The sequence below is a fragment of the Macaca nemestrina genome, chromosome 7, assembly GCF_043159975.1.
Source record: "Macaca nemestrina isolate mMacNem1 chromosome 7, mMacNem.hap1, whole genome shotgun sequence".
NCBI lineage: Eukaryota > Metazoa > Chordata > Mammalia > Primates > Cercopithecidae > Macaca > Macaca nemestrina.
The window spans coordinates 81,928,809-81,955,984 of record NC_092131.1 but is presented as its reverse complement, the minus strand read 5'-3'; the positions used below and the strand labels follow the sequence as shown (position 1 = coordinate 81,955,984).

Sequence of the window (27,176 nt, the reverse complement as noted above, 5' to 3'; positions counted from 1 at the left end):
AGATGAGAAGAGGGATGATTAAGAAAGGATCCTGGGAGTAAGGCATCCATAGGCGAAAATCCTGGAGGACTTGGACAACATGATATTTTGGGACATGGTCAGTGTCCAGCAGTGTTTTATGCCAGGACTATACTGTATGAACTATGTACAAGATATATAGTATGCACCCAAAGACCAATGGGATACCACCACCCCCCAACATGCCAGTAGAAGGAGCCCACCATTTGAGGAAGTTTGAGATCAGTTATCTCTCATTACTTGAGAATATTAACTTTTCCAAGGGAAGACATTTCTTTCTCTTTTCTCTTCTCACTTTTAAAAAAAGAAGACGCGCACTTTCTTGATGGTTTATATTGAAAAAATCACTTAACATCACCCTCCATGCCCTACCTCATTCTAGCCCCTGCCTGAAAAATCAGAATGAGCTCCCCAAAGTGGGGGCATAAAACAGCGTTTAGTAAAGCCACCTTCTGAGGGGACACTGAAAAAGGAAATCAACAAACATTTTGAATGGTCTTTATGTCAACATTCATAAAAGAAAACTAACTAAAATTAACTAAGTAAAATGTGATAGCCTTTTAAAATTAAAATTCTAACTAAAATACGATGGTCTTTCCTATGTCTTAGCACCATCATTAAAAATGGGAGTTTGGTCTTAGCAAATACTCAAGTTGAAAGATAAATGGTAAAACATTAGTGGTCTCAGTATCTAATGATAAAAAACCAAGACCAAATAATTAATGCCACTTTAGTACGACTATGTTCTGGCCATTGGGACAGAGCTGTTTAATGGTCTAGGGAGACAGCAGCTATGTTTTAGATAACAGAAACACGGGTAGTACCTTATTTGTATGTCATATTTTCCATTTCAGACTTTTTTGTTATTCATAGTTGGGTTAGAGTATGATCCTAAGATTTCAATCAATGTTAAATGTCTCTGAATAAGTTAATTTGATTTACAGGGGGTGGAAATGAAACAAAATTAAAGATCTGATATGGTTTGTCTATGTCCCTACCCAAATCTCATCTTGAATTGTAGCTCCCATAATCCCCCTTTGTCATGAGAGGTAATCAAATCATAGAGGTGTATTTTTCCCTTGCTGTTCCTGTGATAGTGAATAAGTCTCATCAGATCTGATGGTTTATAAAGGGCAATTCCCCTGCACACACTCTCTTGTCTGCCACAACATAAGATGTGTTTTTGCTCCTCCTTCACCTTCCACCATAATTGTGATGCCTCCCCAGCCATACAGAACTGTGAATCCATTAAACTTCTTTTTATTTATAAATTACTCAGCCTCAGTATTTCTTCATAGTAGTATGAAAATGAACTAATATGCTAAATTGGTATGGACAGTGGAAGATATCCAAAAACATGGAATATTTTGGAACTGGGTAACAGGCCGAGGTTGAAACAGTTTGGAAGGCTCAGAAGAAGACGTGGAAGATGTGGGAAAGTTTAGAGTTTCCCAGAGACTTGTTGAATGGTTTTGACCAAAAAGTCCAGGAGAGGCAGTCTCAAATGGAGTTGAGGAACTTACTGGAAACTGGAGCAAAGGTGATTCTTGCTATGTTTTAGCAAAGAGACTGGCAGCATTTTGCCCCTGACTTAGACATGTGTGGAACTTCGAACTTTAGAGAGATGATTCAAGGTATCTGGCAGAAGAAATTTCTAAGCAGTAAAGTGTTAAAGAGGAGACTTGGGTGCTCTTAAAGGCATTCAGTTTTATTCATTCACAAAGATATGGTTTGGAATTGGAACTTATGTTTAAAAGGGAAGCAGAGCATAAAAGTTCAGAAAATTTGCAGCCTGACAATTCAACAGTAAAGAAAAACCCATTTTCTGAGAAGAAATTCAAGCTGGCTGCAGAAATTTGCATAAGTAAGGAGCAGCCAAATGTTAGTGCCAAGACAATGGGGAAAATAATGTCTCCAGGGCATGTCAGAGGTCTTCACAGCAGCCCCTCCCATCATAGACCAGGAGGCCTAGGAGTGAAAAATGGCTTCATGGGCCAGTCCTAGGGCCTTGCTGCTTTGTGCAGTCTCTGGGCTTGGTGCCCTATGTCCCAGCCATGGCTGAAAGCAGTCAATGTACAGCTCAGGCAGTAGCTTTAGAGGGTGCAAGCCCCAAGCCTTGGTGGCTTACGCATGGTGTTGGGCCTGTGGGTGCACAGAAGTCAAGAATTGAAGTGTGAGAAGCTCCACCTAGATTTCAGAGGATGTATGGAAATGCCTTTTTCTTTATAAATTACCCAGTCTCGGGTATTTCTTCATAGTAGTATGAAAATGGATGAATACAACACACTAACACAAACCAATGCAACATTCTGACCTTAGACAATTGGTTTTTTAATAGCATAATAATAATCCTCAAAAAGCAGGAAGGCCAGTTGGTTGCAGTTAGTCTTGTTTATTCTGAGTTCTGTTTATAGGATACAAAATGCAAGGAGAATTGGACAATTATCCATCTGATTTGATCAGTGTAGACAGCCAAACCAGTTAATTCAGCAGGGAAATAGAGCCCTGACTAGCTACACTGATCAAATCAAGAGAGTAACTGCCAGATCTCCCTTCATTTTATGCTGAGTAGATGCTGCCTTGGGGAATGGCTGAGATTCAAAGGCTCTGACTGTTTGAAGTCCCCCTAAAGTCTGTTAATTGGGACTCTTTGGACAGTTACAATTGTACAGCCTGGGTTGGTTGGCTAACCAGTTCTCAGACACAATAAATTCAGCTACCTTAAAATGGCAAAAAAAAAAAAAAAGAGATCTTTATAAAATAATTATTATAATAGACTGATTTTACTGTTAAAAAGGAAATAAAACAAACTTGCATTTGGAATAGTTGTAATTCTTTCATTTGGTAAGGCAGCTGGGAAATGTAAAAATGAATTTTTCAGTTCAGAGTAGTGTTTCATGTCTGAGTCCTGTAAGCACAGGGTCACATGATAATTCCTTCAGTCAGCACCAAGGTTTATTAATATTAGCAGTTAACAGAAGACTAAACAACAATTTTGGGAGTACATTCTAACTTTATCCCTAAAAATTAATATGGTAACATTTTTCAGGAACATATCAAATTATTTTTCAAAGAAACTGTCTTCTTCATAAAATAACAAGAAGAGAGAGTGAGCAGACAGTGCTGGGTAGAAGTCAACAAAGTTAAAGAAAGATGTTCAGGGTGAATGAAACTAACAGAATTCAATGCAGGTAGTTGACGGGCCATATGTCTGAGTTTATTACCAAGAATAGTTAATTCTAGTACAAAACACAGATTCCAGTCAAGAATTGATTAGACTCTTCTTTGCATATTTGGATGTTCACACACACACACACACACACACCCACACACCACACACACGCACTCCCTCTGTTGCACTCAATTTTATGCCCTCATTTCCCTCAATATTAATACCACCAAAACAAACACATATAGTAGTTATTTAATTAAACTCTGTAAGTCTTCATGCCCACTAGATTATTGGGACAGAGGAATGGGTAACTTTGATATAATCTTTCCTGGATGATTTCCAATGGAGGTGGTATTTCTGTGTACCTGAATAGTAAATTAGTCCCTATTACATCTCAGAAGGCTTGATCAGAACTGAATCCACTCCCATAAAATAGCAAAATCAAACAACTATGTTTATTCATTTGCAGTGTAGTTGATCATCTCCTAAAGACTATGGGACTAATTCAACTTCACCTAGAATCTGGATATATTTAAGTTATTTCCAGAGTTTCTCAGTGTCAAAAGGAGTAGAAAGAGAAGCAAGAAGAACCGAGAAGAAAAATGGAAGGAAGAGAAGGAATAAAGGAGGGAGAAAAGGAGGGAGGGAGTCAGGAAAAAATAGACAAAGTAAGAAAAAAAATGTTAGAGAAGGGTAACTTCTCATAAAGGAACAAATTAACCATTCATTTCACCAAATGTTTATTGAGCACCTATTAAAATTCAGCATTGCTTTAAATATATGAAGCATATAAAGGATACAATAAAGCATAATTTATACCTGTCTATATAGTATTTATTAGCCATACATTTTCATTTCTTTAATACAACAACCCAGTGAAATTATTATTATTACCATTGTCATTTCATAGATGAGAAATTTGCAGCTCAGGGAAATTAAATTGCTTGAACAAAATTGCTCAACAAACTTGCTTACAAAGTTGATTAAAAAATGCATCCTGATTTCAAGGAACCTTCACAAAGAATTAACTAGCAATGAAACTAGTAACACTATGGCATTAGGAAATCTGACACTATGAATGAGTCCACTATGAGTATGGACTTACCAGCAATAAGATTTCAGAAGCAGAAAAGATCCGTAAATATTTTATGCCAAAGCCAGGGCTTGAGGACAAGCAATAGAAATGTCTGGGAATAGGATAAGCAGATAAAGCATAGAAACCATTTTGGTTAAGAGAAATACTGTGAGCAGAAGTGCTGACTAGTTCCAAATTTATAACACTGGAGGAATGATTTGCTAAAGTTTTCTGGGAGTGAACGGTAAAAGGAATAAAGGGTTAAAGAGATTGTGCTTCAATATCTAGGTGATGGATAGGCATTAAAAGTTTTGAGCAGGGAATGGACATGAAGAAAATTGAGTTTGGGAGAAGGTCAACTTGGCCACAGTCTGCAATATATATTTTAAAAAAGAAAGAGATTAGAGGCAGAAGTATTTGTTAGGAGACTACCAGGATATGTTTCCCTAAAGTAATCGAGACTGCCCTGAGGATATTTCCCTAAAATAATGGAGTTTTCCCTGTAGGCTTCCTCAAGCAGGGATGGAGGGTCAGGGAGGATAATTCAAACTTACAAAATTATAAAACTAGGAGTTTATTTTATGAGATTATTCCACCTATTCTGTAATAGTTTATATAAGAAATATCGCATTTATAAAGGCCCCGAGAATTCACAGGTATTATGAGGGGAATCAGTATTCATTGTTAAAAGGTGTGGAAGAACTGGTGGATGAGGAAAGAATAAAAAAACTAAAGCAAGGCAGCACTCCCAGCTACTCCAAGGCAGAAGCAGGAGGATTGCTTGAGCACAGGAGTGTGGGGATAGAGTACACTATGATCACGCCTGTGAATAGCCACTGTACTCCAGACTGGGCAACATAGGGAGATCCTGGAAAAAAAAGAAAAAAGGAAAAAGGCAGGAAGGGAGGGAGGGAGGGAGGGATGGAGGGAGAAAGGGAAGGAAGGAAGGAAGAAAGGAAGGGAAGGAAGGAGGGAAGGAAGGAAGGAAGGAAGGAAGGAAGGAAGGAAGGAAGGAAGGAAGGAAGGAAGGACGGAAGGAAGGAAGAAAGGAAAAACTAACTAAAACTAGAACAAAACAAAGAAAATCCTGCATTTAACAGTGTAACTGGTGACTGAGAGATGTGAGAAGAGTCTGAATGTAAAATCCCACAGAAGGGGAATCCTTTCACCAGAAGACTAACAGAAGCAAATAAAGGAGCATGACATGAAGACCACAGGGTATGTGACCTGACACCCAAAACTATTGGAAGATGGAGTAGGCTCCCAAGGGAAGCTGAGGAAATTTCATCAGCCAGGACATTTAAGGTGAGCCCGAACAAAGCTCCAACCATCTGCTGAGAGAGTAGCTAGGCCTCTGCATGAAAAGACAGGATGGTTGCACATTCTGCAGATGTATCCCAGAACTTTAAGTAAAAAAAAAAAAAAAAAAAAAAAAAAAAAAAAAAAAAGACAAGACAGGATAGTCATGTGTCTCATTCCACCTCTAATATATTTGACTCCTCATTGGTTTAAATTGAACATGAAAATAACATTTCTCATGCTGACAGCACTTTTCATGTCTCCCAAACAGGTAGAGTACTCTCAGACATATATACCCCTTTCCTCAATCCTCATAAATGCTGTTTACATTTTTATCACCTTCTCAAAGCCTCAAGCATCCCCCTTATCCTTTACTGTTGACCTGGCCACCTATACCTATATTCAGAAAATTAATTTCTTTCCTTCTTTCCTTCTTTCCTTCCTTCCTTCCTTCCTTCCTTCCTTCCTTCCTTCCTTCCTTCCTTCCTTCCTTCCTTCCTTCCTTCCTTCCTTCTTTCTTTCTTTCTTTCTTTCTTTCTTTCTTTCTTTCTTTCTTTCTTTCTTTCTTTCTTTCTTTATTTCTCTCTCTCTCTCTCTCCCCCCCCACTCTCTCTCTCTCTCCCCCCACACGTCCCCTCCCATTTCTCAAACACAAACACACACACACACACATTCCTTACTTACTTCCTCCTTGTGGCACACACTGTTGGTTACTTACCCAGTCATCAATCATTTTCATGCCTACAGAATCCAAATTTTTTCAGGGGCTGGGTAGTCTCAGCCCAACACAGAGAGGACTCATGCTGCAGCCTCAGTAGGTAACTCATGGTTGGTAAATGCTATGATCATTCAAATTATTCTTCCAAGTGATAGGTTTAATAATGGACATGGGTCACAATTCTGGTCAAAGATCATTAGCAGAAGTCTGTTAGGAAGTTTCTGGAAATGTTTCCCTTGTTCTTCAAAAGGGCACAGTTCTAACTCAAATTAAGCTATGTGTAATAGGATAACCAAAATCTAACAAACCCATTGACCTCTTTTCAGTCCTTATCCAACTTGGAATCTTCTGGCTTGGACTTGCTTGCCCACTCCCTCTTTCAATGTCACTTGCTATTATTCTCTTATTTTTTCTGTTTCCGAATCTCACGATCCTTTATGACTTTTTCCTCCTATGCTTATTCTTTGTATGTTGTTGCTTATCAGATTCCATCTTTTTTATTTATTCCCTTCTTTCTACTTTCCATGACCTTTTTATTTTTAAAAATTATTATGATTATGATTATTATGTTTATTATTTGAGACAGAGTATTGCTCTATCATCCAGGATGGAGTGCAGTGGTGCAATCTTGGCTCACTGCAACTTCCACCTTCTGGGTTCAAGTGATCCTCCCACCTCAGCCTTCCAAGTAGCTGGGACTACAGCTGGGTGCCACCACACCCAGTGAATTTTTGTACTTTTAGCAGAGACAGAGTTTGCCACGTTGGCCAGGCTGGTCCAAACTCCTCTCCTCAAGTGATCTGCCCACCATGGCCTCCCAAAGTGCTGAGATAACAGATGTGAGCTGCCACACCCAGCCCTTTTCATGCTCTTTTAAGGTGATCATCTACATATCCCTGGCTTCTACAGTGATTATATTCTCATTCCTTCTTTCTTGAGTCCTGGATCCATACTTCCTTCTAGTTACCAGATATTTTAACGCAGATTTCATGAAAGTAACCCAGTTAATCTTTAAAATAAATCCAAATTAGATCTTCCTATTGCTATTTCCAGGTTAATTTTACAACACGAATAAATTGGAAACTCTGGACTTATTTTAGACTTCTCCTTCTCTCTCAAATCCCTGCTTCCAATCAGCCAACAAATCTTATAAATTCTGGCCAAATTGTTTACTGAATCTCTTTATGTTTTGTTAATATTAATGCTGCTTTTCTTTTGGTTGAGATGTTTATTTTCAACGTTAAAAAGTGTGCCCTAAAGTAACAGGTTCAGACTCTTCAAGGTGCTGATGATGTTGCTGAGACACAATCCTATTGGAAGTCGAACAGAATCATATAACACTGATGTTATCAGGGTCTTGTTAATTTCATTCATGGTATAATCTTGAATAATTACCTTTTGCCTCGAGAGTCAGAAGTCTTCAGTATGGTAAACAGAGATTTTTAATTTGATAGCCATTTTATCCACACAGTGCTCTGAGATGATCATAGACACATTTTCACTACTGTATTCTACAATTAATCAAGATCAGGAGGCATATGTTAAGCAACAGCTGTTTTCTGTGAATAAAGTAATAAAGCACTTTTATTCATACAACAACATCCTCCCTTCCTGCTGCTGTACCTTTTCTACATCACAAGCCCCAAAATAACCCTCAATGATATAAAAATGTATTATCTTGTATAAACAAAAGAAAAGTCATTGAGCACATCTTCCTCTTATATGTTATACACATATGCCAAGAAATAATTACAACTCTGAATATCAGTGGTGTAATCCAACAACACATTCACAATCCTGGAAGACTAGCCTATTTTATATAGAATGTTCAAGTGACATTTAAATCAATCTCATACAGTGAGAAGGAGAAAATAATTCTAAGTACAATGAACAAATAGGATAACAACCCTGAAGTAGGGGTGATCTTGTTAAAAAACAGGAAGAGGGTCAGAGTGGCCACATAGTACATCATTAAGAAAGGGGCAAGGATGAAAGTTTAGGGAGGAAGACAGGAACTCCTTTAGGATCTTTTGGCAAAATAAGAATGCGGTGTTTCAAAGTAAGAGTGTAGCAGGGGTGTCGTAGGACAAAATTTGTCTTTTAAAGGTATTATTCTAAGCTGCTTTGTGGAGAAGAGACTAGAAGAGGGCCACAGAGAGACAATTAGGAAATAACATACAAGACAAATTAGAATAGTTCAATTTAAGGTCAAAGCAGTGGAGGTAGTGGGAAGGGTTTGGATTTAGAATAACATTTTTTTTTTTTTAATTACAGCCACATTTGATGAACTGCATGGAGTTTAGAGAAGAAGATAAATCAAGGATATTTCCTAGTTTTCAATCTCATAGTTCAAGTCTGACTGGAATTTCTTACAAAAATCTCAATTTCAATGTTTGAACTCTGATCTGTTACATTCTTTCCTAAACCAGCTCATCTTCCTACACTCCGTTTTCCAGAACAGGCTATTCTATGGATCCATCTACTCATGTTAGAAACTTGAGATAGATCTTTGACATATTCATTATCCCCGACATGTCTGTCACCATTAGCACCCCCTCTAAATCTAATCAATTACCAAGCTCTGTCAATCCAAATTCTAAAATATCTTGAACCTATCTAAGCCCTGTCAATCCAACTTCTAAAACGTCTTGAACCTATCCACTTCTCACGTGTCTACTAAAAGCATCCTGGTCCAAACTACAACTATCTCTTTCCTGGAAATGTAGACTAATTAGTTAATTTACCTGCATCTGATCTTCAACTGCATATATTAATCACACAGGAACCAAAATGATCTTGTTAAAAAACAAAACTCATTCAGAATATTTTTTAAAATCCTTCAGTGGCAGCCATTTGTTCTTGAATGAGATCTAAACTTTTTTTTTTTTTTTTTTTTTTTTTTTTTTTTTTTTTTTTTTTTTTTTTTTCTGGAGACGGAGTCTCGCTCTGTCGCCCAGGCTGGAGTGCAGTGGCCGGATCTCGGCTCACTGCAAGCTCCGTCTCCCGGGTTCACGCCATTCTCCTGCCTCAGCCTCCCGAGTAGCTGGGACTACAGGCGCCCGCCACCTCGCCCGGCTAGTTTTTTGTATTTTTTAGTAGAGACGGGGTTTCACTGTGTTAGCCAGGATGGTCTCGATCTCCTGACCTCGTGATCCGCCCGTCTCGGCCTCCCAAAGTGCTGGGATTACAGGCTTGAGCCACCGTGCCCGGCCGAGATCTAAACTTTTTTAAATGGTCTACAAAGTTGTGCAATATCTAGCTACTGTTCACCTCTCCAGCACTACCTCATGCGACTCTGCCACCCACCCCCAATGCTCCAGTCACATGGACATACTTCAGTGACTTAAAGCCCCATACCCCTTCCTGTCTCAAGGTATTTGTGTGTACAGTCCTACCTTCCTGCCTGAAAACTTCACTAATCACACTCTCCCTTAAGATCCCAGGGTAAATGTTGTTTCTACAGGGAAGAAATTGCTATTATATGTTCTCCTAGCACCCTCTATTTTTCCTTTATCACACTATTAACGATGGCAGTTATCTTTGTGAACATCTGTTGAATACCAGTGTGTCTCCCAAATCACTCTAAGTCCTATGAGGAAAGAAAATGTTCCGGCTTACTTTGCTATTGTCATTTTCTTCTCTTCTTCTTTATTAACTGTTTCTATTAAGTATATAACAATATTGGCTTTTAAGTCAAATGAAAGTCATTGAATATTTTTAACCAGGGAACATTATGATTCAATGTGTATATTAGAAGTCTAATTCTCCAATTCCTCTGTGGGGAATGGCCAGGTAATCTAGATGGAGTGTGGTGGTGAGGAAATTAGAGACAGGTGAGGAAGTAGGGAGGAATGAGTCTAAGATAGGCATGAGTGGTGATGAGTATGTGCAGGAGGAGTAAAGGGTAGGTACAAGTAATCACGAGGAAAGATAGTTAGGCAAGATTTTTTCATGACAATCTAATATTTCCACTAAAATCTGACCATGAAGGCAAGGAGAAAAATGAGAAAATAGTTTAACAGGGATGTAGAATCAAAGGAGGTTATAAAGATAAAAGATGCTAGATTATGTCTTCATACTTCTTAGAAATGATCTATAGAGAGGAAAAGTCTGATGAAGTAAGAGTCAAAGAGGGTAACTTAAAAAGCAAGTTCCTTAAGCAGGTGAATGAGGATGGGACCCAGAGTACAAGTGGAGGAATAGATTCCTCCATAAAGTACATGCAGCCAGCTTCCCTGTCACTGGAGGGAAGGAGAAGGTGGTTGCAAGTGAAAGTTAAATTTGGTGATAGAGAAATGAAGCCATTTGCATTGATGTCTTCTAATGTCTCAATTAAATATAATGTGAAATCACTATTTCAGAATGAGAGAGGAAACGTATGGAAGCTTTGAGGAGAAAAGATATAAATAGTTTTGTGATTTTTTGTTGTTGTTGTTCCTGACAGTAGGAAATCTACTAGGGAAACATACTTGGAATTCCAGGCAGTGTTAACTGACTGAGGATTGTGAATATGAATTTAGAGTAAAATTTTTCTTTTTCTTTTTTTTTTTTTTTTTGAGACGGAGTCTCACTTTGTCGCCCAGGCTGGAGTGCAGTGGCACCATCTCAGCTCACTGCAAGCTCCGCCTCCTGGGTTCACGCCATTCTCCTGCCTCAGTCTCCGAGTAGCTAGGACTACAGGCGCGCACCACTACGCCCGGCTAATTTTTTGTATTTTTAGTAGAGACGGGGTTTCACCGTGTTAGCCAGGATGGTCTCGATCTCCCGACCTCGTGATCCGCCCGCCTCGGCCTCCCAAAGTGCTGGGATTACAGGCGTGAGCCACCGCATCCGGCTAGAATAAAATTTTTCAACAGATAATTTTTTCCAGCAAGATTTTGCTGCTTTTGTGCAGGTATAGAGAAGATAGTTAAGTCTATTGAGGGTGGTATGTTAGAAAGTGATTGCAGTAGGAAAGGAGGATGACAGAGTTGAGGGCGTCCATAAAGAAGACTTTATAATGATGTTATAGAAAAAAATGAAAGCAGAAAGATGTCAGTAGGGTCAATGGATTGGAAATCTGGATGAGATAAAAAATTGCTGGAGTGAGAGAGCTTGAATAAGTAAGCAGGAGAATTCAGGGATAATATTGTCAGAATTGAATGTTTGATATTGATATTGAAATTTAGAGGTGGTTCAATTTCTCATGATGACAAGATGCAGGGTATGGCAAAGAAATGGGTGAAAAGGATGCAGTGGGTGAACAGTAAGCAGAAATATGCAGAGTGCAAGGTATTGGATAGATCATCCAATTGCATGTTGTGATTATGAGAGCAATGACGGGATTTGGAGCCACAAGAATGGCTGTGAACCAGGATCAAGGTTTCAAGAAAATAAGGAAATATCCCAAGTCTGACACAGCAAAGAGGAGACAGGAAAAAGAATATAGCCATATTGCATGCATGTCAAAGAAAGAAGCAAGTTTGTTTTGTTTCATTTGTATCTTATTTGTTTTGTCTTATTTTGCTAGAGAGTAGAGAAGTAGTGGTCTGGAACTAAAGTGTACCAGGTAAGCCAAACAGACATAAATTCTGCCTTGGTGGAGCAAATAATTAAATAAATAAGTCTATAAATTACAAACTCTCACAAGTGCTATGAAGAAACAGTACAGGCTACTGTGACAGCATGAAACACAGTGACCAAACTGATCTGTGGAGTGGGGGTAAGCCCTGATGATGTGATATTTGAACAGAGATCCAAAGGATGAGAGGGAGTTAGGGAGGCAAAAGATGATTGAGACAAAAGGTAATTGAGTTTTTAGGGTAGGTATCACAGAAAAACAAAAGGTCAAGAGAATGAAGGGACATTTTGCATTGAAAGTGACAGACACGATGGATCAAGGAGAAATCTGAACCATCAGGAGAAAACGAGTTAGTCTGGAAACTAGGGCTGGCACTAGATTTAAGGAGAGGGCATATGGAAAGTAAGCACATGAGAAAGCTATTCGAGACAGGAGGTTGTAGCCAGAGATTCTTCTTCAGAAGTATGAAAGTTAAAGATTTTCATAAGGTCAAAGATTTGTCCCTATGAGTGGGTTGTGTGAATGAAGACTTCAGATGGATGAAGCTCTATATTCATTAATGGTTTGGCTAAACTGTTATACTTAAAAATAATATTATAATTCAGATGCAAAAGTCTCCAATAAATCTGGATACTAAGTGTGAAATTACAGCAAAAAGGAGGGAACAAAAGAAGTCTTTTGTATGAGGTTGAAGGGATATATTCTGGACAAATTATGTAAATTGCACGATATTTGAAAATGAACCTCAGTTTCACTGCATGCAAAGTAGGAATAATAAGCCCTGTCCTGGATAGCTTTTGTGAGGCCAGCTATAATGTGAACCATGGCAGAGTACCCAACCTCTAGAAGAAAATAAAAAGATAGTTATATCAAGTATCATATTAATGTTAATCAATATAAATAGTTACTGGATATATTATTTATTATCTAAAGAAGGCCTCTCCTTTATTTAGCAGCCTAACAAATATAGAATTTCTATACTTATGTGTATGAGAAGAAAGAGAGCAACACTAGGAAGAATGCCTATCATGTGGATCGTCAGTAAGTTTCAAGGACATGGGTAGTTACAGAAGCAGAGCTGATATTACAACAGGAGCAGGGTGGGGTAGGAAGTGTAAGAGAGAAAGAGGGCTCACAATTCTTCAGTAGTGCCCCTCTGAAAGGTACAGCCCTAGGAGGCTCATCAACCAGCAAGTGTTGTCATTTCCCTGTCAAGAACTTTAAAGGGCAAAAGACTTTGCACAAAGTGACGGATAACTCAATAGCACAGACAAGACCAAAGATCCATGGTCATTGTTGCCTCCTTTACTACTGTATCTACTGGACCATATAGTCTCTCTTGTAGGTGTTTTGTCATTGGATATGATATCTCCATTCTTTGTAATATGAGTGGTTCAAACTGAGGTTCTTGGGTTCAGAGTCCCAGCAAACACTGCATATCATGGCATTCTTTCCTGTAAAACTCACTGATATGGTTTGGTGCTGTGTTCCCTTCCAAATTTCATGTTGAATTAAAAATCCCATTGTTGTGGGAGGAACCTGGTGGGAGGTGATAGGATCATGGGGGTGGATTTCCCCCCTGCCATTCCCATGATAGTAAGTGAGTTCTCACAAGGATCTAATGGTTTAAAAGTATGTGGCACTTCCTTCCTTGCTCTCTCTCTCCTGCTCCACCATGGTAAGATGTGTTTGCTTTCCCTTCTCCTTCTACCATGATTGTAAGTTTCTTGAGGCCTCCTAGTCATGCTTCCTGTTAAGCCTGAGAAAGTGAGTTAATTAAGCCTCTGTTCTTCATAAATTACCCAGTCTCAGGTAGTTCTTTATAGCAGTGTGAAAGCAGACTAATACAACCAGCATGTTGTGAGCTGAGCAAAGAGGTGGCCAAGCCATGAATTAGGATTGTAAATACCAATCAAGAGAGATTACTGATCAGCCCAGTTCTCACATATTCCTCAGCCCTGGCTCCTCTGCTGTGGTACTTGGAACCTCACAGTCACTTTGGGGTGATCTAGCCATAGTTACAAGCCCTTGCCCCTCACCTGGAATTTTAGAACCCTGAACTGGAGGATAGCCATAATTCATAGGGTTACTGTTAGAGACAACAGCTAGCTTATAAGGTAGCACTCTCCCTTTTATTTGGAAGCCCACTTTAGGCAGAGAGTAGTGACGCTCCAAAGGCAGCATTCACTCCTCCTGTCTGTAATATCCTTAGCTATTATCGCAATGAGTATAGCATTTTAGGGGGTAACCCACTGATACAGTCGTGCTTGACTCTAAAATGTACAGTAATGAACTGCAGCAGCTACAGTGCACTAAATCAAAGATTCCTAGCACAGAGGCAAGGGAATGGGAAGGGTAGTGCCTCCTCTCTGTAAGTAGATTCTTTGCCAGGCAGCTTGCCTGCTACCTTAAAAGTAAAATCCTATTATACCTGTGAAACCGTGCTGCAAAGGGCAGTGTCAGAAAACCAACACAAAGGAATGTGGGCAAATTCCTGGGATGGTAGACCACCAGGCAGAGCTTTCAGGGACAACAATTATCCCATCTGTTGAATCTCTTGAAAAACACTAAAAACGTGCAGGTCATTGCATACGCCCTGGGCAGTCACCAATGTGTTTTGGGCAATCCCTAAAGGCCAATCAGAGTGACAAAGCCACATATATTGCAGAAGCTTTCACGTTTTTAGTCCAGCTAAAGATAAACGTAGATTGAAAAACAAAACCAGGTTTTTGTAGACCTAAGCAGAAGATTTTAGAAAATTACTGTGATTTCTACTGAGTTTATAAGAGAGTCCCTATGCAGTAATGAACAGGGATGATTTGGAGCTAGTAGAAAGTGAGAAAGTAAAATTACTATTATAGACGCTCTGGGAGCCCTGACTATATTAATGCAAATTCATTTTGGAGGTTGCTAAATTATTTACATAGTTGTGGAACTTGTAAACTTATTTCCTTATTTTCTTTATTAGGGTTCCCTGAAAATCAGAGGGGTAGCAAGCAAGGAGAAGTAGGTCAGAACTTCTGGTTACCATCCATATTTCGACAAGGTAGAACGAGGAGAAGTCCCCAGCAGGGTGACCCAAGGAACCAGAAGGATTATAATCATCATCTTTCTTCTTCTATGCCTTCCCTTTGAAATGTTCAGTAGTCCAGACCACAGTAAAAAGGTGAGGCAGAACAGGATCCAGCTACAGAGATCATATCTCTGCCTTCAGGGAAAAGAGGAGAGAAGTAGCCAGGTAGGAGCATAGGACAAAGAGAAAGAGAAAACTTCTCCAAGCAGTAATCTTCCCTGCAGAACAAGGGCCATGAAATTGCTATTCTGCAGAAAAATCCATTTTCTTTTTTTAACAGAAATCATCTAACCTCAAGGTTAGAGATGAAAGCAGGAGAGAACTGTCTGTTGCTCTCTTCCTTCACCAGATTCTCATCTCAAAATTATTATTCTATCCTTCTTTTCTTCTCTCTCAGTGTTTAAGCTGATTTGTTAATAACTTGTCAAGATGTCGCCACTAATGGTCAGAATAAAAAGCAGGTTATTAATAAGCTTTACCCTTTTTAAAGTTTCCACAAATTCACACAGAAACATGATTACTTATGCCTAAATATTTCAGATTATAAGTCAGTTGTCCACTTCACAATAATGGCTGATTTGTAGATGGTCTTTCCTACTTTATCTCCAATGCCCTTATTGGCCCTGAGGGTTTTTCATAATTTCTGCCAATTATTTCAGGTTTTGTTGTCCAATCATATCATGGGGTTATATAGATTTCATGAGGAAGCATCCTGAACTTTTTCTTCTGGTAAACCTAGTCATCTTTCTGGACTCACTTCTGGCTCCATCATATCTCTAGCACACATCTTCGTAACATGATCTCTGTGAATGCTGTGATTCTTGGACAAGAGCTAAGATCTTATTAATTGTTTCAGCTGTTTTCCAGGATATTTTGTCACTTAATTTATACCACGGTATTGTATTTCTTAGGTGTATTAGGTTGTTTGAAGATAGATCAAAAAGCTAACTTTATTTTATATTCCTATTTTAACAAAGCCATCATGACATGCTTCTACCAAGTTTAGATCTTTAAATTGCACATTCATGGTATGTTGACTACAGTGTAATGATGCTTATTTTTAATAACACTAGGAAGATAACTTCAGGAAGTTCATATTCTGTTCTTTCATTTGCATTGAAATTGAATAATTCTCAAGCTGACTAAAATGAGAAAGGCTAATTTTCTTCATGAGCAATGGACCGTAAACAACATTTTTATAAACCACTGTCTTGGATACAGAATACCATGAGTTTAAAAAATAGTCTTCACTGCTGAGGAAGTGGGTCATCATTATTTCTCTTATTTCAAACATATCATTGAGAGTGTTATTCAGTAGAGTACATCGATCTGCAGCACTGTAACCAGAGATGTGGTGCCTGCCCTCCATAAGTTTATGATGGGCTAAAGAAAGGGTGCACACAGATGATGAAGCACAAATTCCAAAATTTAGTTAGGATTATCTTGTGAGCTAAGTGGTAAATCTCAGAGACCAGTAACTCAACCAAATGGGAACTCCAGGTCTCCTAAAGCCCAGTTATACTCTCAGATAGCAAACCAAACTCAAATGAAAATAAAGTCCTTAATATTTAAAAAAAAAAGTAAACTGTAAATTTTTGGATAGCATGTTCACATGTTTAAAAATAAAATAATGTAAAAATATATAAATCAAGAGCTCCTATTCCCATTTCATCTCTATTTCCTCCTTTCTCACTCACTCTATTAGTTAGCACTTTGATTCGTTTCTTAAATATTCTTTCAAAGTTTTCTTATGCAAATGCAAGCAAACTCAAATATTTCACCCTTTGTTACACAAAAAATAGCATACTATGGACAATTCTTGTACTTTGCTTTTTCCACTTGATAACATATGCCAGAAATCTTTAAGATCAAGATATAGAGAAATTGTTATCCTTTTTACAGCTATGTATTATTCCACTGACAATTCATGGAATGTGTGGATGTGCTGGTTTATTTCAACGAGATCCAATCTGGATTCTAAGTTACGGTTAAAAATATAATCCTAAATTTTGTTAGGTAAGGCATTTACAGCAACCACACTTCTTTGGTGTTTCAATGATTGTGGAAAAAAATTGATTTTTGAGGCATAAGGAACTTTTCCTTTTATCTGGGCTCACTCAAAAGTCAGCTTCAGAAAGATAATCTAGACATCTCAAGAAGTTGACACATGCTGGTCATTTGGTTGTGTTTGTAAGCAGACTACTTTTTCTCTAATCTGGTTTAATCTTGCTGTGTTGGTACATGTACACACAGACACAATGCATGTACTCCTTCGAGTCTTTAATTCACACATATTAAGGGGAAAGGTGATGGGTGATTGGTGATGTAGGTGGTGACAATCCCTATGAAGAATCAAGGATACCGCAGTTCTTTATTTCTCCCCAAAGCAGCTGGCATGTTGAAGTTATCAGACCAAATCAGGCTTAAGGGACATTAAATGTCAGGAGAGCAGACCTGCTATAGAAAGCTGATGGGAGCTGCGGGAAACTTTAGTATCAAATGTTCTCCTGTATAATAATAGGCAGCAGCATCAATCTCAGAAATGCTGCGACAAATGTCAAAGAAAACCTTCCCTGTATATAGATTAAAGTTGCAGATAAAAACAGAGGACCAAATCAAAGCCCTAGTGTTCCTTTTTTGAAACCACCCTGCCAAAAATGCAATTTCTGAGTTATCAAAAAATAGAATCTCTCAAACAGCATTCATAAAGTTTCACATTTTGGTTTTATCACAGAGGCTTATATTGAGAAAATGCTATTTCTTCCTTCCCTCCCCTTTCAAGGTTGAAGCAGCATCCTATCTTCTCTAACAATGTTTACTTCAGAACCACAAGCTCAGAGACAAGCAGCACTGTGTTTTGCAGAGCCAGAGCGCCACATGCCAATGTGTGTTTGCCATTTCCTAGGAAACCCCTCTTTTCAAAAGGATCCAGGAAATAAACTTTTTCAAGTGACCTTATGAAGCCAACATTTGTGACCCCTGAATAAGATTTCATCCAGTGAAGCAATTTAGATTGCTCCATAAGTACAATGGAGTGTCAATGGAGAAATCTCAGTGTAAACGCCTAAACAGAGTTTAGATTAATAAGGCTTGTTTTGGATGTGACAATTCAAACATTTACCATTAAGAATTTGATCTATCAAGTAGACGGTTAGGCTGGGAAAACGTCCCTTTTTTTTTTTTTTTTTTTTTTTAAGGGAAGAGACAATATTACAAAAAGAAATTTTCATCAGCTATGGTTAAGGCACACACACACACACACACACATACACACACTCATATATACATGCAAATACAGACATACACACGTGCTTAAATAAATAAGCTGTTGCTCTTGGAGGATGCCTGCTGGGATAAGGTTAGCAATTTGCCACAGAGTTCAGAGTAGGGAATGTCTGGGAAACAGAGTCAGTGACTCTATTCTTTCTACCCTTTTAGCTACTAAACATGACCCTGTCATGTTTCCCTGACAAGTGATGTTCAGCATAATGTCATCTCCCCTTGACCATCCTCAAGAATGTCTTGCTCATTCATTGACATATCTAGACAACTCTGCTTATGGAGGGGCTCTCTGTACATCTTTTTGATAACCTGCATGTTTATTATAGAAGACACAGTTACAGGAGTTTTCAAAATAGCAAAGCATTTATGTTTAGAGAGCTTTGTATTTGATTTTCTTATGTTTCTCTGAGCTATGCTATTCATTTCCTATGCAATCTTGGGAATCTCTTAATCTTTCAAGTGACTCTGTTTCCCTTCTGAATACTGTGTGGACAGTTTTTTGAAGATAAAGATTCTTGATATTATCACTGAGATCAGAGTGGTTTCAAAGGCTCCTCTCTTCATCTTTGATAAGTGGTCAACAATTGATACCACTTATGAAGGATTTCTTTGCCATATTCTGTCTCCCAAGTTGCTTGCAACTTGGATAATTGTTCTTAGGGCCGTCAGGTTGGCAGTGATACTTCAGATATCAAGTCTTTAAGCAAACTATTCCTTAGCTAAGGGATGCTGGGCTTAATATCTAGGTGCAAGGATGATCTGTGCAACAAACCACCATGGCACATGTTTACCTATGTAACAAACCTGCACATCCTGTGCATGTACATTGGAACGCTCAGGAACAGAATAGCTCTTTTTACAAATCAGTAGCTTCTTAGTACCTGCCTAAATTTATTGCCCCTTTTCCTCATATTATGTACAATGTCACTTTATAGTTTCACACTCTACATGTAATATTAATCTGAATTTATATCAAGTAGTTCCATTACTTTTGGTCCTTAACTTTATTTCTATAGCCCCATTTCAAAGATTTGCAGGTTTCCCAAAATTACATCATCAGTGTCGTTCAAAGCAAGAACTCATTAAAAAAGAAGCTCAGGCTGTGCTTCGTCTTAGCCAGATATCCTTCCAGTTTTTCCTCTTCTAGATAAGAAAAAAGAGAAACAACAAATTCAAGGCTTTTTTTTTTTTTATCATGGAAAAATATATTGGTTTTACACATCTTCCAATTCAGGCAAAGTTTTGTGGGTGATGATACATTTCACAGCCTTTTCCTCCACCATTCGATTTTTTATTTTTCCCACTTTAGAATGTAAGCGTCATCAGGGCAGATATTTTGACCTTGTTTTTTCTCCATGAAATATTACAAGCAATTAGAGCAATGCCCAGCACATATAGATACTCGGTAAGTATTTGTTAAATCAATGAATGCCTTTCTCCTGTAGAGTTTTCTTCATTTAAACCAGCAGGTTCTCAAAACTTTAGGGCCGAATCTTTTATTCATTCATTCCTGCATGCATAAATATTTACTGAGTGTCTGATAGGTGCCAGACATAGTTTTGAGGCCTCCTGTGATGTTAGTATGATGTTCATGGAACTTTCATTCTAGTGAATCAGCAGACAACAAACAAGCAAGCAAATAGATAAAAAATAAAAATTGCAAAGTATGATTGGAATTAAAAAAAGAATAAATGGCTGGTCGCGGTGGCTCACGCCTGTAATCCCAGCATTTTGGGAGGCCAAAGCAGGCGGATCACTAGGTCAGAAGGTCGAGACCATCCTGGCTAACAGGGTGAAATCCCGTCTCTATTAAAAATACAAAAAATTAGCCAGGCATGGTGACGGGCGCCTCTAGTCCCAGCTACTGGGGAGGCTGAGGCAGGAGAATGGCATGAACCCGGGAGGCAGAGCTTGCAGTGAGCCGCGATCCTGCCACTGTACTCCAGCCTGGGTGAAAGAGCGAGACTCCATCTCAAAATAATAATAATAATAATAATAATAATAATAATAATAATAATAAAGTGCTGTAACAGAGAATAATGGGAGTGCTTATGGTCAGACTTTCAGGAAATCATTTGTTTCTCTCTTGTTTTTTTTTTAATTTTGACCTTGGGATATTAAATGAGAGTTCCCCCTTTTTTTCCTGAATCTTCTCAATAAAATAGACTGTTTTCAAAAAAAGTTACAGACTAGTTTCTTCACTAAGGCACAAACTTTGTGAGCCATAAAAAAAATCTTAAATTTAAAGGACATGAACTTAGTTATACACTCTAGATTAACTTAAGGGAGATAAATAGCGCATCTTAAAATAACTGTATCTTTATGCAATAAACAATTTTATTAGTCATAACAATGGTGTAAATAGAATTAAAAATGGCAAATTCTATAATGCCACTCAAATTGGTGTTTTTCCTTTTATTGTTCAGATTCTCAAGTAAAGTTTCTATTTGTTCCTTTACTTCTTAAAATGGCCCACGTCCCTCATTCCTCTACAATCTGAATTTCATCACCTTACAATAAGTAACCTTTCAATAATCACTGTCTCCCCTCAGCATAATACCTTTGAAATCCACCCAATGTGTTGCATGTATCAGTAGTTTATTCCTTTTTAATGCTTGAGTAATATTCTATAGTATGGAGGTACCCTGTTTTGTTTTGTTTCATTTTTAACAATTCATGCATCAAATGAAGAACAACTAGGTTGTTTCCAGTGTGGGGTCATTACAAATTAAGTTGTTATGAGCATTCAAGAACAGATTTTTGTGCAGATAATTTTTCATTTTTCAGGGATAAATACCTAGGAGCTTCTGCTGGGTTATACGGGAAGAATATTGTATACTTTTTAAAGAAAATGCCAACCTATTTTCCAGAATGGTTGTACCTTTTTACATTTCCACTGCCAGTATATGACAGATCCAGTTTCTCTGCTCACCTCGTTGGCATTGTATTGTGCTGTCAGGATGTTTTAAATTTTAGCTCTTCTAAAAGGCATGTGGCAATATCCATTGTCGCTTTAATTTGCATTTCCCTAACAGCTAATGATACTGAATATATTTTCATGTGTTCATTTGTTATCTTTGATGAAGTGTGTAGTCATGGCATTGCTCATTTTCTACTTGAATTGTTGATTTTCACTGCTGTTTTTATATTTCTTTACTTATTATCCATATGTGTCCTTTGTCAAGCCTCGTATGTATGTGGTTCGCAAATATTTTCTTTCAAGGTGGAGTATCTAGTATTTTCATCCTTTAAACAGGATATTCTACAGAGCATAAAGTTTTAATTTCGATGAAGTCGAATTTATGGATTTTTTTCATTTATGGACCATGACTTTGATGTCCTAAGAACTTTTTTTCACCTAACTCTAGGTTTTGTAGATTTTTATTTTCTCCTGTTTTCTTCTAAAAGTTTTATAGATTTATCATTTGCTTTTAAATCTATGTTTTATTTAGAGTTAATTTTTGCGTAAGTTGAGACATTTAAGTGCAAATGAGGTTTTTTTTGTTGTTGTTGTTTTTTCTGTTTTGTTTTGCCTATGGACGTCCAATTGCTCCAGTACCATTTGTTGAAAAGACAATCGAAGACAATCTTTCCTTCACTGAATTACTTTTGTAACTTTGCAAAAAAACTTTTTGGCCGCATTTATATTGTTCTACCTCTGGGTTCTCTGTCCTGTTCCCTTAGTCTGTGTTTCCATCCCTCCATCAATCCTAAATCATGATGATTACTATAGCAATGTGATGTCTTAAATTTGTATACGGTGATTATTCTCATTTCATTTTTCTTTTAAAAATTGTTTCAACTGTTATGGTTCCTTTTATATTTTTAAATACATTTTAGAATAACTTGCCTATGTCTACAAAAATTACACTGGGAATTTTATGGAAATTACATAAAAAACTATAGATGAATTTGAGGAGAACTGAGGTCTTTACTATGTTAGGTTTTCCAATCTATAAACACAATGTATTTCTCCACTTATTTTGAACTTAAAATTTCTTTCATTAACACTTTACTTTTCAACATATAAGTCCTGTATATAATTTATTATATTTTATCTAAATATTTAAATACTTGAATAATTATAAGTGATCTTTTATAATGTTTTAATTATAATTTCATAATTAAATAATTTTAATTATAAATTTATATTAAAATTTTTGTTTATTGCTAGTATGTAGAAATATAATTCATTTTTTATATTGATCCTGTATCTTGTGACCTTGCTGAACTCACTTGTCAGTTCTCGGGGGGAATTTTTTTTTTTTTTTTTTTTTTTTTTAGGTAGATTTCTTGGGACTTTCTGCATAGACGATTATGTCATTTTCCCATAGGGACACACTGAATCTTCCTTCCAATTTGTATTCCTTTTATTTCCTTTTCTTTCTTCATTCTGCAGGTTAGGACTTCCATTACCATATTGATTAAGAATAGGAAGAGAAGAAATCTTCCCTTGCTCCAGATATTAGGGGAAAATATTTAGTATTTTGCTATTAAATATAATGTTAGTTGTAAGTGTTTCATATATTTTTAAATCAAATTTAGGAAGTTCCTTTCTATTCCTACTTCGCTAAGAAAATGTATCAAAAACGGGTATTGAAGTTCATGAAAAGTTTTCTTTCTCTATCAATTAATATGATAATTGGACTCTTCTTTATCTTGTTGATGTGTTGGATGACACTGGCTGATTTTTGAATATTGAACCAGCTTTGCACTTCATTGTGGTGTATAATTACTTTTACATGTTACTGAATCACTTTTGCAAAAATATTTTGTAGATTATTTTTGAGTCTGGGTTCATGAATAATATTCATCTGTAGTTTTCTTTTTTGTACAGTTTTTCTGCTTTTGGTATCAGGCTAATACAGGTCTCAGAAAGTGAGTTGGAAAGTGCTCCTCTCCTATTTTATGAAAGCAATTGTATAGAATTGGTATTAATTCTTTAAATATTTGGTGCAATTCTGCAGTGAAACCATCGAAGTATATCTAAGATTTCTTCTTCTGGAGTTTTAACTCTATAAACTCAATTTTTAAAATAATTATTTAAATTATTTCATGTTGGGTAGATTTTTTTCTTTGTATTGTATCCATGTTGTTTAGGTAGAAGGATTCATTTTATATCATATATTCCTACATAGCTCCGAAGAGATACCGCCTTTAATTTTAAGATGATACAGATTTCACCTTTTAAAATTGTCTAGAAAGAAAGTAGAAATTCTCTCCATGAATAAAACCTTCAGAAGTAAACCAGGTAAAATATTGGGAAAACAAACCCTCTCTTGAAAACAGAAGCATTGTTAACAAAAGGTTTGAAACTAATGAAATACATTTTGCTGACAACAACAACAACAAAAAAACCTCAGTGAAAAATACCCTGAATTATGAGCACTACAATAATCACAATTTTAAAAAATCTACATTTCTCTTAAAGACTAGTTCCTATTTGCTGGGTAGTTTCTGTAAACATATATATGATGTCTATTGGTAAGCAGTACCATGAATATCTCACAAAATTTGACTTAGAAGACCCTAATAGGTAAAAGATGGATACCCAACACTGGTATAGGAATAGGTCCTGGGGTCCTGCCTAGGTTGTTCATCAAAAGCTCATAGAATCAAAAATAAAATAACCTAATCATCACAATTTGTACATTCTTAAGTAAAAACAAATAAAATTTCTTGAAAAGTACAGAAGCAGCGTTAGTCTAAAAAGCATCTGGTCCTCCTCTAGATGCTGTTTTGTTAAAGTCCTGCAAACAGGACCCAGATTTACATAAACATTTGAAAATAATCAAAGATCAGAGTCAGCTCAAATACCAACTCAGGCAAAGGTCAATTTCTCTCTTCTTTGCTTCAGCTGAAAATCAAAAAGGACTAATTTTACTAGTATCAAAAACATTTTCCCTCCTTAATAACCCATGTGACCAAGGCCAAATCAAATGTAATATTTGCTTTTACATCAAAAACAAAGTGAACTTTCATAAATCAGATTTTATGCAGTCTATAGTGTAAAGAACCAGTGAGAGAGATTTATCTCAAAATCCATAAATTGAATGCAAACTCACAAAATAAATTAAATCAAGTATGAAAGAAAATCAGCATCTAGGTTTATGGGACAATAAATATGTAAAAAGGTGGAAAAATAATACAGCAGGGCAATCAAAACCTCAAGCAAAAAGGGTAGCAAGGAATGTGTCATGAAGAAAAAAAAATGAAGTGAGATGAGAAGAAAATTGTATTAGAATAATTTCTGAAAGAATGGAATTAAAATAATTTTCACATTGAATTTTTACATAGAAATGGGGAAATAGCATGACATGCCTTGCAATATTGCAACAGGGGTAAAGTTTCTGAGCAGTGATCTCCATAGGGCAGGGTCCCTTATTTGTCCTCTGGAAATGAAGCTTATTAGAAAATGACTTTATAGCAACTGTTATTTCAAAAACATGCTTTGCAAAAATACTACGGTTGAAGAAATGAAAACTGTTCCAAAAGGAAGGTGACAGTTACTATTAGCTGGCTGTGTATTACCGAAGTTTTGACTTATGCTATTGTTCTGACAGATGCAGCTAAAGTGGCAAACCTTATCATAGTTTATAAGGAAACCCTATGGAACAAGAAAAGAGCCTGAATTGCCAAGATAACCCTAAGTAAAAAGAACAAAGCTAGAGGCATCAAGCTACCTGATTTCAAAATATTCTACAAGGTAACATTACCCAAAACAACGTGGTACTGGTACAAAAACAAACAGACCAATGAAACAGAATAGAGAACTTAGAAATAACACCACACACCTACAACTATCTGATCTTCGACAAACCTGACAAAAATAAGCCATGGGAAAAGGATTCCCTATTTAATACATAGTGCTTGGAGAACTGGCAAGCCAGATGCAGAAAATTGAAACTGGACCCCTTCCTTATACTTTGTACAAAAATTAACTCAAGATGGATTAAAGACGTAAATGTAAAACCCCAAACTATAAAAGCCCTAGAAGAAAATCTAGGCAATGACAGTCAGGACATAGGCACAAGCAAAGATTTCATGATGAAGTCACCGAAAGCAATTGCAACAAAAGCAAAAATTGACAATTGAGGTAATTTAACTAAAGAGCTTCTACACAGCAAAAGAACTATCATTACAGTGAACAGACAACCTACAGAATGGGAGAACATTTTTGTAATCTGGTCATCTGACAAAGGTCTAATATCCAGAGTCTACAAGGAACTTGAATAAATTTACAAGAAAATACAAAGTCCATTAAAAAGTGGGCAAAGAACATGACCAGACACTTCTCATGACATTCATGTGGCCAAAAAAAAAATTTAAAAAGGCTCAACATCACTCGTCATTAGAGAAATGCAAATCAAAACCACAATGAGACACCATCTCACACTAGTCAGAATGGTGATGATTATTAAAGTCCAGAAACAACAGATGCTGGCGAGGTTGTGGAGAAAAAGGAACACTTTTACACTGGTGGGAGTGAAATTAGTTCAACCATTGTGAAGGACGCTGTGGTGATTCCTCAAAGATCTAGAGGCAGAAACACCATTTGACCCAGCAATCCCAATTCTGGGTATATACCCAAAGGAATAGAAATCATTCTGTTATAAAGATGCATTCATGTGTATGCTCATTGCAGCAGTGCTCACAATAGCAAAGACATGGAATCAACCCAAATGGCCATCAACAGTAGACTGTATAAAGAAATGTGGTGTTTATACACCATGAAATACTATGCAACCACAAAAAGAAATGAGATCATGTTCTTTGCAGGAACATGGATGCAGCTGGAAGCTATTATCCTCAGCAAACCAGTGCAGGAACAGAAAATCAAATACCTCATGTTGTTACTTACAAGTGGGAGCTGTGTTATGAGAACATATGGACACATGGTGGGTAACGACATACCCTGGGACCTGTCAGTGGGGAAGGGTAGGAAGAGAGAAAGCATCAGGAAGAATAGCTAATGGATGCTAGGCTTAATACCATGTGATGAGCTGACCTGTGCAACAGGTCACACTTTTACCTCCGTAACAAACCTGAACATTCTGCACATGTACCCCAAACTTAAAATAAAAGTTGAAGGAAAAAAAAGAAAAAGCAAGGAAGCCCTCACAACATCCTGAGAGCATATATCTTTAAGGAAAAATGTATTTAGTGGATGTGTGTGTGGTAGCACTGCAGAGGAGACTGGTGATACTGACGATATATAAGACAAAAGAAGAATGTGTAGTTTAGTCATTTTATGGTGTGTGTATTTGGAAAGGGGGTGGAAAGAGAAAGGAGAAGAGAGAAGAAGAGAAAAATTAAGTGGCCTTTGACACTGCCATTCTAGACTCCAATTTTCTATGGCAATTAATATCTATATTAGTATGGCAATTGCAAGACAACATTCGTTCAATAATAATAATAACAGTTAACATTTTTGAGCACTTGTCAAATGATAGAATGTGTGTAAACATTTTTGAAACATTATTACATCTACTTCTCAACCCTACAAGGTATGCCTTTATAGATGATGAAACTGAAGTCTTAAGGAAGTTAAGTAGGTTGTCAAAGTTCACACAGCTAGTAAATAGCAAAGTTAAATTTAAAAATCCCCTTTATACCACTGTACTATACTAGCCTAATATATTTGTTGGCTGTCATTTAATAAATAATCTAAATTACTTATTAATGTTATTTTTTATAAGAATGAGGGCTTTTTTTAACCCATGTAGATTAAAGGCGGTTTCAGAACAGTAATCAGACTTACATTAGCTTTGTTTCCTTATTTTTAAAATAAGGTTATACTTGATTGCAATCTTCAAGACTCTTTCAAGATCCACCACTAAGTAGTCTAGATTTATACTTTGTAAAACACTCAGCACTAGGAGAGCTGCCATCACTATAATAGGTGCTCATAAAGTATTTGAAAATGGTTGTTTAATAAATGAATAAATCCTCATTTAAGGAAATGAATGTCATAGTATC

The 27,176-nt window shown here is 37.0% G+C and overlaps 1 long non-coding RNA gene across 1 annotated transcript in view; it reads left to right on the top strand.

Moving 5' to 3' along the window:
• LOC105477891 (uncharacterized) overlaps nucleotides 1–25,287 on the top strand; it is an 86,603-nt gene extending 61,316 nt beyond the window's left edge. The window contains exon 4 of the long non-coding RNA XR_984976.2: nucleotides 24,761–25,287. This is a non-coding gene — a long non-coding RNA (uncharacterized lncRNA). The remainder of the gene's footprint in view (nucleotides 1–24,760) is intronic.
• The last annotated feature ends 1,889 nt before the right edge of the window (nucleotides 25,288–27,176 follow it).